Genomic DNA, 22,678 nt, shown 5'->3' with positions numbered 1-22,678 from the left:
GAGGTGCCCACCCAGGCACCCCTTCAAGACAGCATGCTGTGGGGAGCATGGTCGGTTGACAGCCTCCAGCTGCTGTACACTGAGACCTGCTGCTGTGGTCATACTGAGGCCATGCGACCCCCACTCCTCCAGCTGCTCACAGGCAACCACTGAGAGTGGCTGGGCCCCTAGAGCTGGGCCATTCCTGCCCCACACAGGGCTTCTCTATGGGCAGTCTTTGCTCTAGGACCTTCCGTTGGCCTGACGAGACTTTCTCAGAACTGCACTGAAGTTCTTCCTACCCAAGTCTCCTCGCCTCTCTCCTTTCACAGGTGATCAGCCAACATCATGGTCTGAGGGTGCTCCCTGCCTTCTCCCTACACTTTTATCCTTCACAGACGTTTCCCCCAATTAATCTTCTGCATTCTAATCTCATCTTCACGTCTGCTTCTTGGAGAACCTGAACTGATACACTCACTCATATCTTGTCACCACCAATCAAGTTCAAGATCATGGATGTGTATCTGCTGAGCTGAGGGCTAGTGGATTTCTCCTAAAGTATATGGGCTTTCGTGTTTGTTTTGTAAATGTATTAGATAGAATTTGTGTCTTAGTCCGTTCTGGCTGCTATAACGAAAGTGTCATAGACTGAGTAGTTTAAACCACAAACATTTGCTTCCCACAGTTCTGGAGGCTGGGAAGTCCAAGATCAAGCCCTTGGCAGATTTGGTGTCTGGTGAGGTCTTCCTTCGTTCATAAAAGGCTATCTTTTTGCTATGTCCTCACATGGTGAAAGGGGACAAGGGAGGTCTCTTTTATAAGGGTCTCTCTGGGGTCTCTTTTATAAGGGTACTAATCCCATTTGTGAGGGCTCCACCCTCATGACCTAATCACCTACTAAAAGGCCCCACCTCCAGATACCATCACATTGGGAGTTAGGGCTTTAATATATGAAGTGGGGGGCAGGGGATACAAACAGTCCATAGCAATTTATAACATTTATTTATTCTTTTTTTTTGAGGAAGAGTAGCCCTGAGCTAACATCTGCCACCAATCCTCCTCTTTTTTTTTTTTCCCCTGAGGAAGATTGGCCCTATGCTAACATCTGTGCCCATCTTCCTCCACTTCATATGTGGGATGCCTGCCACAGCATGGCTTGACAAGTGGTGGATGGGTCCATACCCGGGATCTGAACCAGGAAAGCCTGGGCTGCCAGAGCAGAGCGCATGAACTTAATCACTGGGCCAGCCCTGATAACATTTGTAAATTTATAATTTTTCTTGAACAGTACCATCAAGGCAGAGAGTGGACTGATTGGCTTCTTGAGGTCCTTTAGAACTTTGACAAACCAGACCCCACCTCAATTCCAGGGACCCTGTAAAGTGCAGTGGAAGTGAAGAGAGCAGAGCAGGAGCTGCGTGTCCCAGAGAGCTCACTCAGGCCAGGTGACAGGGATCTGATGGGGTGGGGGCCAGAGTCTCCCAGAAAATCCTGAGACTCTGTGAGTTGAGTAAACTACTGCTAGGAGGAGCTGGAAATCTTCACAGAACACTAAACTACAGATCATGATTTTCCTGTTTGTGCCGTGTGCAAGCCCTAAGCTAAGAATGAGGTGATAATTCACACTGGATCTCAGGTACACTAAGCAGGCGCCAAATAATCCTGGAATCACTTCTTTCTGTTTTGGGGATGCATTCGTTGTATGGCTACATGGGGCAGGCTGACCTCCCAATTTTATTTTTCCTTAGTTTAACATTGGTCGGTCTGGGTCTACTAGCACGTGCCATTGGCTAGCCATCAGTCAAGCGTGTGTCAGGTGTTAGAAGTCAAATTGCAATTAAAAGTTGGTTACTGAAAATCCAGGAAAAGGATAACCGGCACCTGGTTTATGAGGATGGGGCGATCTGCCTGCAGTAACAAAGATGTTCTCATGCCTTTGACCCTGCCCTGTGCTCGCTCATTTCCTCATGTGATCCAGCTTTTGTTGACTGTCCATTTTAACTCTCCGTTTGCAAAATAGTATTCCCAGAGAAAATAATTTTGCACACTTGGGAAAATAGAATGATACATTTTCTTTCGCAAAGAAGAAAGAAAAGAATTACAACAGGAAATCTCCGGACAGTGCTGATTTTTCAACAAAGTTACACCTGTCCTCAATCCCAAGTGTGAAAAATCCTAAAATGAAATGGCCTTGAAAGGAGTTTTAACATTTCTTACTTGCTAGATTGAAAGCACTGCCCAAGTGTGACCCTGCAGTAAAAACCACGTGGTGTTCATTCTCTCTGTCTGTATCGCTCATTGCTTTTTTCGTCAGAGCGAGAACATTAACGAACACCTTCTACAGCTTGTGCAGGGAGCCCAGCGGGGAGTCCTGGGAGAGGGTTGTGGATTGTGAAGCTGACTCATTTCCACTCTCTTTAGAAGGTGCTAAGGAAGTGGTAGAGGTTTCACACCCTCACTTTTGTCACTGACGTGTTTGGGGTCCTGCCTTCCTAGGTTGCACACTCCGTATAGTAACCTACCTTCCTGACTCTAACATCCATAGCCCAGAACCCAACCTCTTGGCCAAACTGCTGAAAACCAGAGGAAGGAAGCAAAGTAGGGAGGACAAAGGCAGACAGAAGGATGAAGAGAAAGAACGTATTTCGGTCTTCTCTCTCTTGTGTTTTGATTTTTTGTTTGTCTCTCCTAAGCTTTGACTGGATGTTGCAGAACTATAAATGCGATGCTTTGAGGCCGGCTGGCCCTCACCTCCTCTCCTCCTTCACAGTACAGTCCTGGGGTTGAGCAAACTGTCTGCTCACTGAGCTGCATTATTTTAACGTCTGAGTCCCCTGCAACTCTTACACACTGTGAGTGACAAAACTGAGAGCAGGAGCAGGCTTGATTCACTGCAATGGGCCATAAGTTCCACCTGCTGGTGCCATAATTAGAGTTAAGATCTACATGGCGTTTGTCTCACATACAGACATGGGAGAGCAGCGAATTTGGCTTCTGTGTGAACGGTCAGCTTCAGCCTGGGGCCAGGGGAGTCTGCCTGGGGTTTGGAATGTTGGTCACTGTCAGCCACAGTTCAAAATGTAGAGAAAAGCATTTAAGACCCACAAATTGCATCTTAGGATTTTTTATCCTCAGGTCGGATTTTACCTTGTTTCGTAACCACGCCTTGAATTTGTAACTTCCTTTGTAAAGACAGTTTACACAGAGCTTAAATCTCTAAGCCATTCCTGAAAAATTTCTCATGAATTAGACCCTCCCCAGTTGGAGATTTTTCAAAATTGGTGAAGATGAAATGTGTTTTCTCTAAGAGCACTATCTATGCAATTATGAAATGGTGGCAAATTTGAATAGAATGAGGGTAATGCACTTATACTTTCTAGTTATAACTTGCATTAGATTCAACTCAAAATGAGACTGTCGGTTACACTGTATGCGCTGTTTACACTGTGGGCCTGTTCCATGCATTCACACCCAACCCGGGACTTCGAAATTGGGCACAACTCTGTACCTCCCTTGTTATATGGTGATCATGAGGTCTTTTTTGACAATAAAAACGTACATTTAGCCTTAGTTTCTGAAGGTGTGAAGGGAGAAATCATTTCAAAGACAGAAGCAGTGTCGGGGTGGCAGACACACCGAGTCGTTTACCGTGTGATCAGAGGGGCCTGGCTGCAGACACCACTGCTGGGAAGCTGTGCTTTGCTCCCAGCTGTTGAATCCCTGCAGAGAATTCAGAGAGGAACTGTCCATGGAGTCTTCCATAGAGGAGGGTCCTTACCCATGGCAGGCACCATGGAGGAGGAGCCCTGGAACTGGGCCTGCAGAATGGGAGGTGTTGGTGCAGGGGCACTCAGCTTAGGGACATTCCTAGACCAATCCAAAGGGTCAAGAGGTCACTCATTTTCTTCTCTCAGGTCCTCAGAGGAGGGGAGAGTAAAGGCAGCCTGTTTCCCACTTATGAGATCAAAGAGTTCAAAGGGACATTTGACCCTGTGGTGGCTCCATTCACATTGAGCCCTGGCCAGTCCTGGGAGCCTGTTCTCTCAGAGATCAAGTTATTTTGAGGCTGGCTCCTCGTAGGCCATCTTCTCACTTTGATCACACCCCCAGGTGACCGTATCTCCTCCCAAGGCTACAATTCCTACCTTTGTAATGATGTCCCCCTCATTTCTTGGTCCAGCCCAGTCTTGATCCAGCATCATTAGGATAATCCATAGGCATAAGGGACTCTATATGTCCAATACCAATGATTCATGAATGTAGGGTGCCCACACGGCATGCTCAGTAATGACAAAATCAAATTTTATGATTCCATAGAGATCTCCAGGACTCACAAGACTCATCTCTTACTGGAGATATGGGACCAGAACTGCCCTGCCCTTCCATTTCTATAGAGCAAAAACTGATTTGGGCAAAAGGTCGCTGAGGTTGCTCTTCGCCCATCCCAGGGACCTTGATGGGGCCCTCATTCCCTGCCATTACTAAGGAAAACCTGGCTTTATCCCCTCCAGGTGTAAGGACAGAGAGGACCATTTGCAAACTTTGACATGATTTGCTGGCCTGAACTGCTGGGCTCCAGGAGAGCGCTCCTGCGTCAAAGCCAGCTATGGCCCAGGCACACTTGGCAAAGGAGACCAGCTCCTCCAACTGCCACTGATTTTTGAAGCTCTAAACAGAGTCCTTAACCTGCAGGCCGCAGACTGGGTAGGATTCAAGGCATCTGTGAACTTGGATTGTGAAAAAAGTTACATCTTTATCTTCATTAACCTCGTTTGCAATTTAGCATTTCCTCCAATTATGAATATATGCAACAAGCCACAGTTGTGTTAACAGTACTCCGGACAATGGGAATCACAGATATTTTCCTATGAGTTTACAAGCATTGCAGGTATTGCAGAACATCATCCACACTGATCCAGACTCTAAATTATGGTAGTTATGAGATATCCTGCTAGATCGTGTTGTTTAATGAATTGATAAGGAAGCATATTCACTTCTAAATAAAAATTTGCTTTTTAATATTTTTAATAACTGTACGCATTTCAATGTAATTAGTTTCCTTTGTAATACTCCATATTTTATTTTATTTTTATGAAATATTTATTCTGAGAAGGGGTCCCTAGACTTCATCAGACTGCCAGAGGCATGATGGCCCAAGCAAGGTTAGGGACTGGCTCTAAAAGCTGCCACCCCAGGTGCAGCAGGGCAGGACAGAAGTATTCCCTCATGTGTGTTTCTGGAAATAAACCGAAAAAGGCTCTTCTTATGGGAATGGATTCCTTTCTGTTGTCTTCCAAGCTGTTTTCTATCTTCCTGTACCATGTGTTCCCCTGGGAATTTCCTTCATTGGGTCCAGAAAGTGCATAAAATTTAAAAGTCAGTATTTATTTGTGAGGAGAAAATGGTTTCCAAAGTTTGAACAGGAGCTCAAACTTCAGGGTAAGTCCTCATCTTGGAGGCTGGTTGGGAGGGAGTGTGGAGTGGGCTCGCCTCTGTGTGCCAGCTGCCTCTGATCAGATGCTACAAGAGGCATGGTTTTCCCCCATCAAGGTGAACAGTGAGAGGACTTTGTCTTCCAGGAGACTGTTGTAAAATGTAGTTGTTTTTTATTTGAATTGAGGTATAATCGACATATAACATTATATTAGTTTCAGATGTACAAAATAACAATTCAATATTTGTATACATTGCAAAATGATTGCCACAATAAGTCTAGTTAATAGCTATTACCATACATATTTATAAACTTTTTTTCTTGTGACGAGGACTTTTAAGATTTATTCTCTTAGCAACTTTCAAATATGCAATACAGTATTATTAACTATAGTCACCATGCTGTACATTACGTCTCCATGATTTATTTATTTTATGACTGGAAGTTTGTACCTTCTGACCCCTTCACCCATTTCACCTACCCCCAACCCGTGCCTCTGGCAACCACCAATTCATACTCTGTATCTATGAGCTTGGTTTGTTTTTGTTTGTTTAGTTTGGTTTTTTTAGATTCCCATATAAATGAGATCATACTGTATTTGTCTTTCTCTGTCTGATTTATGTCACTTAGTATAACGCCCTCAAGGTCCATCTATGTTGTCGCAAATGGCAGGATTTCATTCTTTTTTATGGCTGAATAGTTCGGTTTTATTATTATTTAGGTATCATGAGGTCAACAGATCAGGGGACTACTACTGAAAGATGGTCCTTACAGATCCCAAGAGGAGGGGACACACCGTGCCATGCCGGGCCACGCAGGGAAGCACCAGGCTCAGTCAGGAGGCAGAGGGAGTGAGGGGAAAACATGGCAAGAGCTTTTGTTGTGGTTTCTGAGAAGGAGCAGGAAAGGAGGGGGAAGAAAGCTTAGGATTGGCTAGTTTGAATAGTTTCAGTGGGTTTTGGAATAGAGTAGCTGTCCAGAGTTTTTTGGCCCTGGAGTGATTAGGGCAGGGCAACGATGGCCCTGAGTGTGAGGGCCCCAGAGAGGAAGTGGCGGGGTGTTGGGGTGCTGGATTGGTTAGTTTGCATATGAAAGGGATGAAGGATTTTCACATATTGAGGTATATGGGGTAACTATTTGGGTTCAAAACTGATTCAGCTTGAACTAAAAAGCCTGGTTTATGGCCTCTCAAACATGCATTGTACATCCGCTTTAACCATTAAAGAATGCACTCTTAAAATAAGAATGCATACTGCCCCTCCTACACCTATTGGTAACACCTATGTTAGTCCCTTTCCCAGCATCAGGGTCATATTGACCTGTTAATTTGCAACTGTATAGCTCTTTGAAACTTTGATGAATATGTATCCTGAGTGCGTTTAACGTATGTTCTTTGTTCTAAAAATGTGCGACTGTATTGAAAACCGTGCTTCTCCGGAATGCTTTCTTCCTTTCTGGAAAAGGCTTTCCCGGGTTATAATCCCCACTCTGGCTCAAGTAAAACTCACCTATCTCTCTTTTCTATAGAATGGTTATTGGCTGTTTTGTATTGACAAAAGGCATACTCCCGAATTGTGTTCACAGTCTCTAGGAACTGGCTAGCTCTGGGATGGGCAGTCCCTCCAGTGTCAGCAAGGACCCAAAATGTCAAGGCATCAGAATTACAGAAAATAAAAAGGTACGATTAATACAGAGGCCCCTTTTGATTCCTGGCTGGAGAAGTGGTGCAATCTGGGGAGAAGATGTGCCCCTGTCCCTTCCTGTGAGAGCAAACTGATCTTCCATTAGCAGATACCTGAGCTATGATGGACAGCTGGTCCTATAGAGCCTAATGTTCAGATGATGCTCAATAGGCCTATGGGGCATCTTCCCAGCACTCTGGCCTCTTCCCACCTGCCTCCATACCCTTTGTCCTCCTCCTGGGCTAGTGGGTGGGAAGGGGCTCAGCATGCCTGGATTGATGGGCCCTGGGGGCTCAGAGGCCTGAGGGGAGGAGCAGAGGGTTGGAAACCAGCATCCCTGAGTGCCCCTGGGTCTGAGGGCATCTTACATTCCAGAAAGGACTGGCCTGGAGAGCACTTTGGGGTTGGCTGGGTGGAGCCCGTCCAAGGAGGAAAAGCGATCAGTTCAGGCTTGTTGCTAAAAGAATGCCCATGCTGGGAAGATCACTGTGCCAACGGCTTGTCCTGAATAAGCTTTGCAAACCACTCCAACCATCAAATAGCTTTAAAAAAAAATTCTGTGTCATTAATAAGTTCAGTTGAAACAGTGAGGAGGAGATTAAACAAAAAAAGTCCTGAGAGCATGAACACATTAATTAGATTGATTCTTCCTGGAAAGGGCAAGAGGAAGAACTTCCACCTCACTAAATCCAATTTTATCTAATTGAATACTGGCCTGAAGTTAGCTCTCCAATCACTCCTGAAAGGCAAACAAAGCAAGACTCTGAGGTGAAGGAGGGGATGTCACTGCAGCCCAGAATGCTGGCACCCTCCATCTTATTAGCATTAGTGCACCAGAAGCCACAGTGGCGGTGACCGACGCAAGCAAAGCAGGGAGAACCCTGTGTGCCATGTGGGTTTCTTGCAAATTTTATGCCAGCATGCTGCTTTTGAAATTCCAAGTGTTCAGGCTACAAGGAACAGGGCTGGGTGACCACTAATGCGCACGTTTCTCCTTTGATGGTAGACAAGGCTGGGGCCAGTTTTACTAAGACAAGGTGCATTGTGGATGAAGAGGGAGGAACGCAATGTGCCTTATTGTCACACTCCCTGCCCCATTGAGGCCTAGCTTGGATGCAGAACCATGCAAGACACCTGGAGATTGGAGGGACTGCCAATCCCCAATTATAGTATCAGACTTAGCATCTCCACAACCCAGTCCATTTCACTGATTCCACAGGTGGTTATTTCCATGGAATTTGGCTTCATAGCATATTCCCTCCTCTTTTTCTCGGACTCCTGAGAACATCTGCAGTACGAGTCAGGCTTCTTGCTACCAGTTATAGTTTCTCATTTGGTTAACTTGTTCATTATTTGTGGAGTGCCTATTATACATCAGGAAAGGGTCTGGGTGGTGGTCTGGTAAGGCAAAGTTCCCATCCTTTGACTTATGGATCTAAGTGTCTAAAAGAGGAGACAGAAAATAAACAAATAAATTAATGAATATATAATAAGTGCTCTAAATGCAAGGGAATAGGCAGTGGTGGGGGGGGTAACTATTGGATATGAGAGGTTTTGGGGTTTTTTTCCTGCAATACCGTTTTCTATTAATTTATGCTCCCCACTGTGGTGGGTGCTGGGTTACACTACCTAGATCTCTGTTTAGGAATCACAGATTTATTTCTTCAGCTGCCACTGGCAGACAGTGACAGCTGTCAGCTCCCTGGGAGACTTGTCTCAGCTGAAGAGAGCCAATTTGCCCAAGGTCACACCCCCTTCCCTGGTGGCTCATTCGATGGCTGATCAATGCAACAATGCTGATCAATGATAAAAGCCCAGCCTCTCACTTGACTCAGGACAAGCTGTGAAATGTCACCACTTCTTCAGAACCCTCCACAGGGGAGGCTGAGGCCACCACTGAGGCAGCGTCACAGCTCAACTTCTCCCTCTGCCTAATCCGACTCCTGCCTTCCTTCCCGCCAGTGTTGATCCCAAGAGCACTTCCCCATTGCCCTCTTACCCACCAACCTCCACCTCACAGTTGGCTTTCTGGTGACCCTAATCTGTGACAACTTTGAGCAAAATGAATTCAAAGTGTTTCAATTTAAAAGTAGTTACATTAAATTTATTTAACAGAATATGTCTATATTTATATCAAATATTCGTTGGGCAGGCCTCACAGAGACGCTAAGACCTCCTGGGACTGTAAACCCAGCTTCTCTCCCCTGTAAACACTACCATATGGTCTGTTCTTTTTCCCAGGAGAGCATGGGAGACCAGAGGAACCTGCTCTTCTCGTTCAGCCTCTTGGCATTTCCTGACCCAAGGGATGATGCGCTTTGAGGAGACAGTCTGCCCCTGTAGCCTTTTAGGAGAGCAAATGGATCTTCCACTAGTAGGGGCTGCATAAACTGAGTTCTGGAAACTTCCAGGATTTTTCTTTCAGCTTCTTCCCTGTGCCACTGCCATCTCTCCTTGCCACCTTGGAGAAGTAGGCTGTGATCTCTTCATTAATCATTAACAAATATTTACAGAGCGTCTGCCATATGCCAAACGCTGGCTTATAAACCTCCCTTTCCTCAGAAACCATACCTGGTCTGGCCTTACGAGTAAGCTGTGCAACCTAGGAGCCGCCGCAGAGAGCTTAAGCGTCTTGGGAACCATCCAAAGTTGCTGGAGTTAGTTGAGGGGCCTTAACCCCTTTAGATTGAGTTTGCCATTTCGTTTCCTTCCAGTCCATCATTTTTTCCTCTCTCTTATCCACCATAGCTTCCCATTCCCATGGCCCCTCTATCCATCAGTTTTCCTGTTACCCTCTCTGGTAAATGCCCATATGATGGTCTTAGTTCTCAAAGTTTCTGGCATTTGTGAAATATTTCCAAATGCACTATTATTTACAACTTGTAGGTGAAGAAACTGAGAAAGAGGATATTTAGGGGCTTTCTGGAATTCCTCCAGAAAGATGGAGAAGATGACAACCAGAATAGTAAACATTAATTGTCCTTTGGCTATATGCCAGGCACTTTACATGACTTCCCTATGTTTAATCCTCAGAGCAACCCTGTAGAGTAGGCAGCATTATCATCCCTATTTAAAAACAAGGAAGTTAAGGCTCAGAGAAGTTGAGTAACTTACCCAAGGTCACACAGTTTGTGACCCAAGCAGTCTGTTGCCAAAAACACTCTCTGGAGCACTAAATTATCCCACCAAGGGGATGATCTCACCTCCTGATTCTCAGTCCAGAGCTCTGGGAAGCAGGGGATGAAGTGTTGGGAGTGATGGGAAAGTGCAGGGGTATGTAAGTCCCAAGGTTTGCCCCACTACACTGATTGAAAAGAACAATCTGTCTCCAGCCAGAAAAACAGCCCTTTCTTGCCTGGCATTAACTGTACTTCTAAGTGAGCCGAGCCCAGGACACTCCAGCATTCCCTCTGCAGCAAGATCATACTGGGGAGAGGTGGAGGGAGGAGGGCCCACTCCAGAAGAGGGGTTATTTCGTTACAATCAGGAGCCCCAGGGGCCCAGAGCAGCCAAGCTGGTAAAAGCACTGATTGTCGCTTTACTCTTAATCCCATGCAGAGAAAGGACATTGATTGGCTTACAACTCCCTCCCCAGGAAAAGTCAAGGAAGTAGCTGGTCCATTTAATGCATGCACGTGGCAATCAGAGGAGCCAGTACTCTTCTCCACCTCCACCCCTAAGGCTCTGCATCATCCCCCTTTGTGACCAAGTCTAGAGAGCCGGGGGGTGCCAAAGCTGTTAAGCCTAGATTGTTTCATAAAGTGCTTTTGATGGAGACCTGGAGAAAATGTTGCAAATGTATGCTGTCTCTTAAAGAAATGAAAAATAAGGCACAGCGCAGGTAGTTTCTCCTCCTGACTTTTCAGACCCACAGTCCATGATGATGGAGTGAGTGGGAAAGCAGGTGAGAAGGGCAGGTCTGTGTTGGTGGAGTGTCCTGGGTGCCATGACTCCTGCTCCTTTCTTGGCACAGGGACTGCTGCTGGCTAGTCTCTGGGGCCTGGAAGAAGTGATTTGGCTTTTCTTCCACATGGAAGGTGTCCAGAGCAAAGCTGTGCATCGAAACAGCTCTGCGTGCCCAACAGCTCTGCCACCTGCTCTCAGCATGGCCCACGTTCTAGGCTCTGAAAGCTGGTAATGCACAGTGGCCAGTCGTTGCCTGGTGGAGCCACTATGTTGGCTCTTCTTGCTGATGAGGCAGCCATCACGGAATGAAGTGGATGAGATGCAGAGTCCTGAATACAGAGGGTGTGATGAAAGGAGGGGGCAGCAGGGAGCAGAGACATATGTAGAGCTTTTGGGCAAAGACGTGATGTAGTCTGGTCTTGTCCTACAAGTGGGAAGGAGAGATGCATAGGAAAGCAGCAGCATTGCTCCGCCAACCATCCCACCTAACTTTTGGAAATTACCCAAGTTGCTGAAATCCATAGATGAGTTCCCTCACCTGGAAACTGGGGAGAATGATTACCTGCTTCTTAAGGTTATTGTGAAAATTAAATAAGAATTTATAAAAAGAAGTTAGCACAGTAAGTGGCACAGAGTAAATGCTTAAAAAATAATAACTACCACTTTGACCAAGATGACGATGATGATGACTACGACTACATTACTATAAGGAACAGCAGAATATCTGAGAGGAGTGGCCCTGGAAGGTCTCAGCCAGACCAAAGTCAAACCCACTCCAAATCTCAGCCAAACTCATGTAATGTGTACAATTCAATGGTTTTTCAGTATATTTACAGAATGTGCATCCATCACCACAATACAGAATATTTTCATTCACCCCCCAAGAGAAATCCCGCTCTAAATGCCCAGTGCCTCATCTCCTCAGCCCTAAGCAATCGCTAATCTCCTTTCTGTCTCTGTGGATTTGCCTGTTCTGGATAATTCATGTAATTGAAATCATATATTATCCTTGGTGACTGGCTTATTTCATGTAACAAAATGTTTTCAGAGTTCATCCAAGTTGTCGCATCTATCCATACACATTCCTTTTAATTGATGAATAATATTTCATTATATGAATTGCTACATTGTATTTATCCATTCACCCATTGACAGCTATTTGGATTTTTTCCACTTTTTAGCTATTATGAATAATGCTACTGTGAGCATTTGTGTACTAGCTTTTGTGCAGATATTATTGCTTTTTAAAAAATTAAGTACTATACATAGGAAGGCTAATTTTTAATGAATTCTATTTCACGACGGTAAAAGGGGCCTTATAAAATATTTGTTATAAAAAGGGGCCTTGGGTCTTATGGGACTGAAAATCTCTATTTTAGTGCAAAGAGAATAAGTTTTGGTTTTAGAAAGACGTGGATTTGAGCTCCAACTCCGCTACACACTGACAGTAATTTGGGGGCAGTGACTTAAATGCTCTTAGTGCCGGCTTGCTCCTCTCTAAACATAAGAATAATAATATCTACTGCTCAGGACTGTTGGGAAGATTCATGAGACGACGAGGGGAAACATCTACATGTGGTAGGTACTCAGAAAACGTGGTTCCCTTTCTCCAGCCCCTCGATTTTGCAGCTTCTCAGTGCCTTGTATAGAGTTGGGAGAGCTAGTGCTGAATAAATAGCTATTCAATTTGAATTGTGAAGAGAGCATAATCATTCACATTTTTGACCAGGAAACATCCCCGAGTAGAGTCTTCTGCTAACTTCCTGTCATGGTGTAGAGAACTTTTAATCTTCCCTAAAATTCATCTGTGTCCTTTTAGCTCCCAAAGTCTTTTTCTAGGGATCCTCTTCAGATACCTGGATTTGGTGACTCCATCATGGTTCCCATATCCCTCCTCTGTGATGTATGCCAGGCTTGATCCACCAGGCAGATGACAATTAGGGGGGTTTTGCTCCATATTCACGGGTGGAAGTCCTTCCTTTCCAGACCACGCTTGTGTCTCTTCTCTGACTCTATCCTGGTTATGTTGTATCTTTCTTAAAGTGTAGCAATGTACAAAAAGTACATTTTGATGTGTGAGTATGTAGAAGTGTTGCTTCTTATTACTAACAAAGGAACACACCAGACACCCACACTTCATTCCTGAACCTCAGCTCATTCCATCCCAACCCTGGCTTAAGGATGACACAGGATGGAGCAAGGACGTAGATATTTTGTTAAAGTGAAACATTTGGTGCTGGCCCTGGGCTGAGTGGTAAATTTCGTGCGCTGTGTTTCGGTGGTCCAGGGTTTCACCTGTTCGGGTCCTGGGTGCGGACCTAGCACTGCTCATCAAGCCATGCTGAGGCCCACATAGCACAGCTAGAAGGACCTAGAATTAGAATATACAACTATGTGCTGAGAGGCTTTGGGGAGAAAGAAAAAAGAAAAGAAGATTGGCAACAGATGTTAGCTCAGCTGCCAATGTTTAAAAAGAAAATGAAACATATAATGGTTTATTTTTAGGTTACATCAGAAGGTGCAATACACAAAAACAATTGTCAAAAAGACTGTGTTCTTGGGCCAGCCCCGTGGCTGAGTGGTTAGTTCACGTGCTCTGCTTCGGCAGCCCAGGGTTTCGCTGGTTTGGATCCTGGGGATGGACACGGCACCACTCACAAGGCCATGTTGAGGCAGTGTCCCACGTGCCACAACTAGAAGGACCCACAACTAAAATATACAACTATGTATTGGGAGGATTTGGGGAGAAAAAGCAGAAAAAAAAAAGAAGATTGGCCACAGTTGTTAGCTCAGGTGCCAATCTTTCAAAAAGAAAAACCCTGTGTTCCTGCCACAGAGACGTCATTCCTTATGCTCCACAGCTGGAAGCTTTAACAAGGAAGAGGCTCAGAGCCGACGCAGCCAGCTGAAGCATGACAGTCCTAGCAGCAGTTATGTTGTTCTGTTGACCATCTGTGAATATAAAAAAGCTTGGGTTTGGGCCATTATCATAGGGATCCAGGAATTTTGGAATTGGGATTGCTTATTTTTCCTGTGGAATTTAACGTGTATGCAGCATGCCCCAGCATTCAGGAAATTTTCCTCATCCATAATCATACTGAAGCGTGGAAGTGAGACATGCAAACTCTCTCTGCCCCAATTCACAGCTACTCTGCTAGGAAGGCCCATCTTTCTTCCTGGCCCATAAGCCCAAAGGGCAACTCTAAACCTTCTTCCCTAAGTGGCTGGATTAGGAGTGAATGTCTGACCCAGACAGAATCGGTCAGATTTTCTCTCCAAATAATTTGGAAAAGTGAAAAAGAACTAGTTCAGTGGTTGGCAAACTATTGCTCATTAGCCGAATCTGACAATCACCACTAGTTTACATATTGTCTGTGTCTAAACATGTTTACATATTATCTATAGTTGTAACAGCGATCTGGTGTTCCAGAAAGCTTAAAATATTTATTGTATGTTCTTTACAGACAATTTGTTCAACCCCCGAAAGAGAAAGTCACAGAGACATGGAGACTGAGACCACCATTTAGGGACAGAAGGGCCACAGGCATTCAGAGCAGAGGAAACTGTGCTCAGAGACATGAGTGAGAGAGAGACAGAATGCAGCAGAGGTTGCAAAGGGCAGACAAGAACCAAGCAGCTCAGAGAAAGGGGAGAAACGGCCTGACAACCTTCTAGTGTTCACGAGACACATAGTCTTGCTTGTGATCCACATCCATGATGGTCCCATGTATTATTTCAATAAACCCTTTTACCCTAAATTAATTTAACCTAATGCAGTTCTGTTTCTTTCAATAAAACAAATCCTGATAAGTCAGCCATAGGGCCTATTATGTGGCTGCAAAAAGTATGGACAAATTAAGGTCTCTGAGTCCATTGCTGACTCCCTTGATGAGTCCCAGAAGGAGTTAAGCTTAGAGAAAATGGTAGGCAATTTTTCTGGACCTTGGGCTCTTAACTCATGGATCCCCTAATCCTGGAGAGCTGTGCTAGTCTACCTTTGAGTGAAGAGGACCACTTTTGTCCTTCAGCCTAAGATCTAGACAAAGCAGACTGCACCCTTTTCCCCTGCGGCAGCAGCTGGAGTCCCAGAGGAACTCCACTGAGGCTGCCCAGCTGCCCCCGGCCTCCTCACCCTGTCTGTCTGATAAGAAGTGGAGACTAATAAAGAATAAACCGAAAGGAACATGAGAAGATGGGTGTGTCATGAGTTGGCTGAATTACTGTGATCGTGGTACCTCTGATTTCATGGTTTTGTTCTTCTCTAGTGAAAAAAGTATGTTCTCATGGTGCCTCTACTTGGGAAATGCATTATAACTCTCATTCATGTCATGTAAAATAGAAACAACTATGGCAATAATTTTAAGAAGTAATAAAATCACAAAGTTAGGCAGAGCAAGGGTGGTCCAGTTACTAAAACACTGATGGGAATAATTAGAATGATTAACATCTTCCTTTCTTACTAAACCAGAAACCATAAAAGAAAATTTTGACAGCTCCAACCCTTAATAACATAAAAATTTTAAAAATCTGTGTGTTAAATATGACCATAAGGAAAGTCAGAAAATAACAACAAACATAAAAATGTTTGCAACTTACATCACAGACACTTGGCTACATCATTGTTTATTTCACTGAATAGTTAGTGTTACTAATTTCTTTATCCTAGCGGAGGGACTGTCTTCCTATCTGTGAAGAAATCCCTATTAACTTTCAGATTAATTGCTACAGTGTTCAGGTATGATTTTAAATCTGAAAAGAAATTACAAATGACTGGCAGAGGCCATGTTGTAAGAGATTTAGTTATAATTGGGAACTTCAGATTAAGATGATAGACTGAGCAGATATGGGAAGCCCCCCCCCCGCCTTATCCTAATACCTGACACCCCAAATCCAGAAGCCAGAGAGAGGTTGGCCTCTTCATGTATTCATGTATGCGTACCGGAAAAAAACTTCCTCCTTGGAAGATCTGTTCATCAGATAGGACTGCCGCCACTAACTAGGGGGCTTGCATGGGACTCCCATGAAGATGACCTCACAGGCAAAAATTATAAAGCAACAAGGAAATGCACCGCCAGTGATAATAAAGCAATCTGAAGGGAACTTAAAACAAAGATGTCAAAAAAATGTAAATATTAAAAAACAGAATCCTCAAGACAAAAATATGAATTTACTTTTAAAAGAACAGGCAGTTTTTTGAAAGTCAGAAGGATCATTGTAGTGGGTTAAAGGGAGTTGCAAATTTTTTTACAATGCCTCTCTCTGAAAGGCAGAGCCTGGGGTGGCTTTGCACCCTGTTTTGACAAATAGAATGTGGCACTAGTGATGCTGCATAGCTTATGAGGCTGGGCCTCAAGGGATCTGTGGCTGCTGTATTTGTCTCTTAAAATGCTTGCTCTTGGCACCCAGTCACCATGCTATGAGACGCCTAAGTGAGCCACGTGGAGGAGAACTGAGGCACCTCAACAGACAGCCCCAGCTGAGCTCCTGGCCAACAGATGGTACCAAGTGGCAGCCGTGTGACAGAGGCCGTTCTTTGGACCCTTTAGGCCCAATCAAAGTGATGCCTCTAGAAGAAGCAATAAGCCTCCTCTGCAGAGCCCAGGCCAGATTGTAGAATTCTAAGCAAGTAAATGATTGCTGTTCTCTAAGTTTTGGAGTAGTTTGTTACCCAGCAATAGACAACTGAAAAAAAACCATCATGGAGAAGTCACAGTTCAGATGAACAGACAGGACAGACCTCCACTGCCAAGTTTCTTTTGGGTGAGCTCCAAGGCAGATACTACGCAGGCCTTTGTTGGAAGGAAGTGAAAACAACGTTACCTGGGAACGAGACCGTAGACAGAGCAGAGAGCATGACACACGCAAGGTTGAGAAGAGAAATAGCTGGCAACAAGCAGCCAGGGCTGAAAATGAGTTATAAGTCATCCCATAGGGAAGAAAAAGCTTTCAGTGTTCACTCTTTCATAACAGGAAGGTTTATCATTTTAAGTAATTAACTTGGATCTTATGCTTTAGTTTTTGAAATTTCACTTGTATCACATACTATTTATAGGCAACAAAAAAAATCACTGACCATGTATGCTATTAAGCTAAAAGAATGAATATTTTTGCAGAGAATTCACTAATGAATAAGTCATATGCACTATATCTGCTTCTCTCGGTTACTCCTCCTTGAGACCCTAGCTCCTGGGCCACAAATTTCAAGTCGCCTATTTTCAGTTTGGTATGAACTCCCTGCTGCCAGCACCGTCCCACACTTCCCTTGAGAGCTCAATAGGAATGGAATCTCTCTTTACAGGAGGTAGTGAGGGTGGAATGAGAAAGTAGAAATGAGGGGAATTTGGAGTTGGGGCTTTGAAAAAGAAGAGAAAGCACTGTTATCAGATTGGAACCAATAAATTGAAATTTATTAGAAAAAGCAAAGTCCTACATTTAGGCTTTGAAAGCTAAGTGAGGCATGCTGATGCAGCAGCCAGTTAGAGACCCAGGAGTTATAAGCGCAACAAGCTCTCTATGAACTATTAACAAAAATATGGCAGAACATCACTAAAGGGTGAGTGATTGAGCAAATACCTATTTACTCGAGAAGGCTGGCTATGGGGCTCATAAGCTTTCAGTCAGGCACCAAAGCGTGGCCCTAAGTTCAGAGCACAGAAGCAAACGAGTCAGCCTGTCCATGGCTGCAGATGCACCTGAGGCTGGCCTCCATGGGGTGTCACAATCAAGTGGCAGAAAGAACTTGTTCCATCCTCTATCCAGTCAGACTGAGCTGGAGTAATGAGCCCAGTCCCCAGCAGAGGGCCCTGATCCAGAAACCCACCAGAGAGGCCCGGCAACCACTTGGTCCTGTTACTGGATTTGTGTGTATTTCACCTAGAAAAGGAGAAGAGTAAAGATCTAAGAGACAGCTAGCCTTAAATAGCTGGAAATCTGCCAAGTGGGAGAGGCTACGGTCTTGATCAGCATGGCTCAGGGGGCACGTGTTGGGGCTGTGCATGGAGGGAGCGGGGGTGACGACTCAAGGCCATCTTCCCAGAGTCAGAGCTCTCCAGAGGCTACTGCAGGAGGGAGGGACTTTATCCCTTGGTATTTTGATCACAGGCTGGACAAACACCTATCAGGGATAATGAGAGGGAGATTCCTGAGGCAGGAATGCTAAGGAGGAACACTTGTTCCCTTCTCCTTGCATTTCCATAAAAGGGAAGCTATTTCTCCTTCATATCCCAGAAAGATGAATATGAAAGAAATAATTTCAGTTTCTCTCCAGATGCACACATATCTCTTCTCACCTCCCCACTGTTGAATTTAGTGATTTTACCATTTGGTGAATTTAGAAAAGGTATTAGTCTGTATCAATCTGCTAAAGCTGCCATAACAAACTATCACAGACTGGGTGGCTTAAACAATAATTTATTTTCTCACATTTCTGGAGGCAGAAGTCCAAGACCAAAGTGCCTTCAGAGTTGGTTTCTGGTGAGATCTCTCTTCCTGGCTGGTAGATGGCCGCCTTCTCACTGCGTCCTCACACGGCCTCTCCTCTGTGCTTGCATGGGGAGAGAGAGAGAGATAGTCTCTCTTCCTCTTCTCATAAAGACACCAGCCCTATCTGATGAGGGGCCCACCCTTGTGACCCCATTTAACCTTAATTGACTCCCTAAAGGCCCTATCTCCAAATATAGTCACATTAGGGAATGGGGCTTTAATGGATGACTTTTTTGGGGGTTGGTGGGGGGGAGGTCACAATTCAGTCCATGACAGGGTCTGAGCATGCCGACTCTACGGATCTGCCTACCCACAGAGAGGATGTACTCTGAACTCTTCCTTACCATGTGATAAGCTTAGCAGGGCAGATCTGCCCCTGAGGGGTAGCCTGGGACTGCCTAGCTCTTCCTGAGGCAGGTGGGCACATTTCATTTGGAAACCGGAAAATATTAGGAAGGCTGTTGTGCCCACATCTTAGCCACATCCTCCATCTAGCTTTCATCAGTAATAAGGTTAATCTTTTTATCTTCACCTGGCTAACTCTGTGTCTTATTTCTCAATTGGGGAAGAACAGGAGTTTCTTCTTCCATTTAATGGATCCCTAAAACAAACAAAGCAGGAAGCTAGAAATATGACCTTTTTAAGATCACATCCCATTTTAGTCCTATGTTTTATTTCCTTCTGTCTATGTCTGGACAGACGCCCCTAAGAGCTGGGGTTTTAGACCCAGAATAAACGTATGCTTAGAATGAAGAAGTTACCCGTGGTCACTCTGCCATCCCTTTCAGAGCTGGTACAGGAATATGTGGCCTCCAGATTTGCCTTCTATCAAGGAAGTATTGGTCCAGATGATGTCAGTAAAACAACTTGAAATCCCTCCAGGTAAATATTGATGTTTCTCTGAGCTTCCTGAAAAGACAAAGATCTTAGCAGTTGCTTATATTCTCACGAAGTGCATTCTGTGTATCTTAGAGACAGATACCCCCAAGAAACAAATGAATCTTTGTTTGTTCTGTTTATTTGAGGGATTTATTAAGTCTGACCCTTCCATGGAAGTTTGGTTAGATTCCTGGAAAAATATTAGCCTTTCTCTGACGAGAGGCTCATCTCCTTGACATGCTTCCCCCAAATGCGTTCATTCTTGGAAAAACACCAGCTAAAATTAGGTGCAAAAGTTCAGAAGATTAGTCTTTCTGCACAAGCACCAAATTCTTCCTCTCCCCAGAAGTGCCCCTTCAGTCCCAAGCAGGCGACTTGAGTCCCTGCTGTGCACTTAGCGCTGGCTCTAGATAGACATACATAGATGCCCACACCCTATAAACATTCAATCCTGTGCTCTGAGCCACTTGCTTTTCTCTAAATGGAAACCTCCACTTTCCAGAGCAACACCCTTGGCTGGCATTTCGGCGTGCACTAGGAGACATAATAAGCCAGACAGAGCTTTGTGTTCAAAGGGCTCCCAGTTTGAATAAGGCAGAATCTTGAAGAAAACAAATGACCCAGAGAGGCCTTGCTGATCTTCATCCTCATCCACGAGGAACTGCAGAATGGAGTTGTTTGTTCTGTTTAATTCTAAAAAAGAGCTTTCAGAAGGTGGAATCTCTACAGTGTAGTTTTTGGTTGGTCCCCTGACTTGCCCAAGTGCCAGGTGGACCCAGTGCAGGGCCTGGGCAACTGGAGGCAGATAATACACGTCATTTTCCCTCTCCCCAGCCTTCCAGAGATGTAAAGAAAAGGACACCTTTTCCTGGGTGACCTTAGGCATCCACTCATTCTGGGTCTCGTTTTCCTCAGTATCTCATCTCTCTGGGTCTCATTTTCCTCAACAATGACTACATCAGTGTTTCCTAGATTTTCTGGATGGTTAGAATCTCCTGGGTAGTTTTTTAAAATATGGTTCCGGGTCCTTGCTCTAGAGATTATAATCCATCAGGTCTTGGATAGGGACTGGGAATCTTTATATTTACTGAGCACTCCTAACCCAGATTAGACTATGATCAGGCCAAGTTTGGAAAACACTGAATTATCAGATGCTCTTAAAATCCCTTCCCAGATCCGGAGATGGTAGTCTTAGGTGGATCATTTGAATTCAGCAAGAGAGTTGCTGTCAGTCCAACACTCCACCCCCACCCCCTGCCCTTAGTCATTCAGAGGACCTAACTGTGTGGAGCACACTGGAGCAGCTCTTTCCTAGCAGGGCCTTTGTTAATAGCAGCAGTCAAACAGCTAATTAAAAACCCAGATTACCTGGTAATTGGTAACTACTTATTTTGTCTTGCACTTTAATTTACCAGCTCCATTTATTCCATTATTTAAAGGTTTGCAGGAAATGTTTCAGCTAACCATAACATCTCCACAATTCAAGGACCGACAAAGATGAGACATTGTTATGCATGCATCACTATTCATGCTTTTATAAGTATGTGCAACAAACAAATTTTTATAAATTACACCATTCTCCTTTGTCTTGTCTTCAGCCTTAGGCTTCTACACTCTACTCTCAAAAAGACTACTATTGGATAGAAGAACTTTATAGAATTTAAAAAAATAAAAACAAAGAAAAGAAAGAAAGAAAAGAAAAGAAGGAAAAAAGGAAGCTACAACAAACCTTTTCATCATTGTAAGCACTGAGATTTAAAAAATAAAGTTTCACACTTTTTAATCTATGTGGAGAAAAATGGAATTTTCTTTACAAGGAATCTTAATGTTAAGAACTTCTTATTGACTTGTTTCTAATAGTGTGGTGGATGAGACATGCTGACGACTCACATTTTCAGACCTTCAATTAAAGGATGTACTTCAGGAAGAATAAAATTAATCCCAGATGGAAATTTTGAAATGCAAGAAGTATTCGATGAGCAAAAACAATGGCAAATATCTGAGAAAATCTAAACAAATATTGGCAGGATAAAAAGGTAATGATAACATTCTGGGGAGTAAAAATACACTTAAAATATGTAATAAGAATGGCACGTAAGTTGGAATGGGGCGATCAGTTCTAAAATGATCCAAGGTGTTTGTGTCATTTTGCAGGGCTGTAAATGTATTAAGCTTAATTTTAATAATTTAAGTATGCATGTTGATACCTCTATGATAAAAGAAATTAAAACAGAAAATAAATGTATAACTTTCAAACTAATAAACGGGAAAAAGTGAATGAGAAAAAAAAAAACTTTAACAACCCAAAAATAGAGAGGAAAGAAATTCATAGAAGGGAGAAAAAATAAGACAAAAGAAATCCAAATACATCAATAATTATAATGAATGAAAATAGCTAAATATTCTATAGATACATCTAAAATGCAAGATGATGAAAGTAAATGGATGGAGACAGCTACATCAATCAAATACAAGAGAATACTGGTGTGCCTGTGTTAATATTAGATAAAATAGACTTTAAAAAAGAAAAAAAGAGAGATAAAAACAATCATTACACAACGGTAAAAATCATCAATTCACCAAAAAGAAATAATAATTATAAATCAATATTCATGTAATAACACAATCTCAAATTACACAGAACAAAAAAATGGAAATAACTACAAGAAGAAACAAACAAATCCATCATCAGAATGGAAGATTTTAATGTATCTCTTCATAATTTTTAAATCAAGCAGCCAAAAAGCAGTAAGGACAAGAAAGTTTGAATAACATAACTAAAATACTTAATCTAATGAACATACATAGAACATCACACCCAAAATTGAGAAATTCATATTCTTTTTAAGTACACATGGAAGATTTGTGAAAATTTATTTTATGAAGGACCATAAAGCAAGCCTCAACAAATTTCAAAAGATGAACACCATAGATCACATTCTCCAACTACAGTACAATTAGGTTAAAAATTAATAACAAAAAGATATCCAGAAAAACCGCATGTATTTAGAATTCAGGAAACGTCTAAACTCATGTGTCAAAGGATATAATAGTGGAAATTTTTAAAAAACCCTCTAATTAAACAAAACTTGTAGGATGTACCTAAAGCAGTACTTAGAGGGAAATTTATAGCTTTGAAATGATGAAATTAAAAAGAAAGAAGCCTCAAATTAATAAGTTAAGCATCCAGATAATTAAGTTAGGAAAAGAAATGCTTATTAGGGTAGCAATGTTTTGTAAATAAAATTTACAAACCATTTGGCAAATAAACACAATAAAGTTCTTATTTTATGTGTCACCTGGATGTAGTTATGGC

Source organism: Equus quagga, chromosome 15 (assembly GCF_021613505.1).
Source record: "Equus quagga isolate Etosha38 chromosome 15, UCLA_HA_Equagga_1.0, whole genome shotgun sequence".
Taxonomy (NCBI): domain Eukaryota; kingdom Metazoa; phylum Chordata; class Mammalia; order Perissodactyla; family Equidae; genus Equus; species Equus quagga.
Note: the sequence above shows the minus strand (reverse complement) of the source record.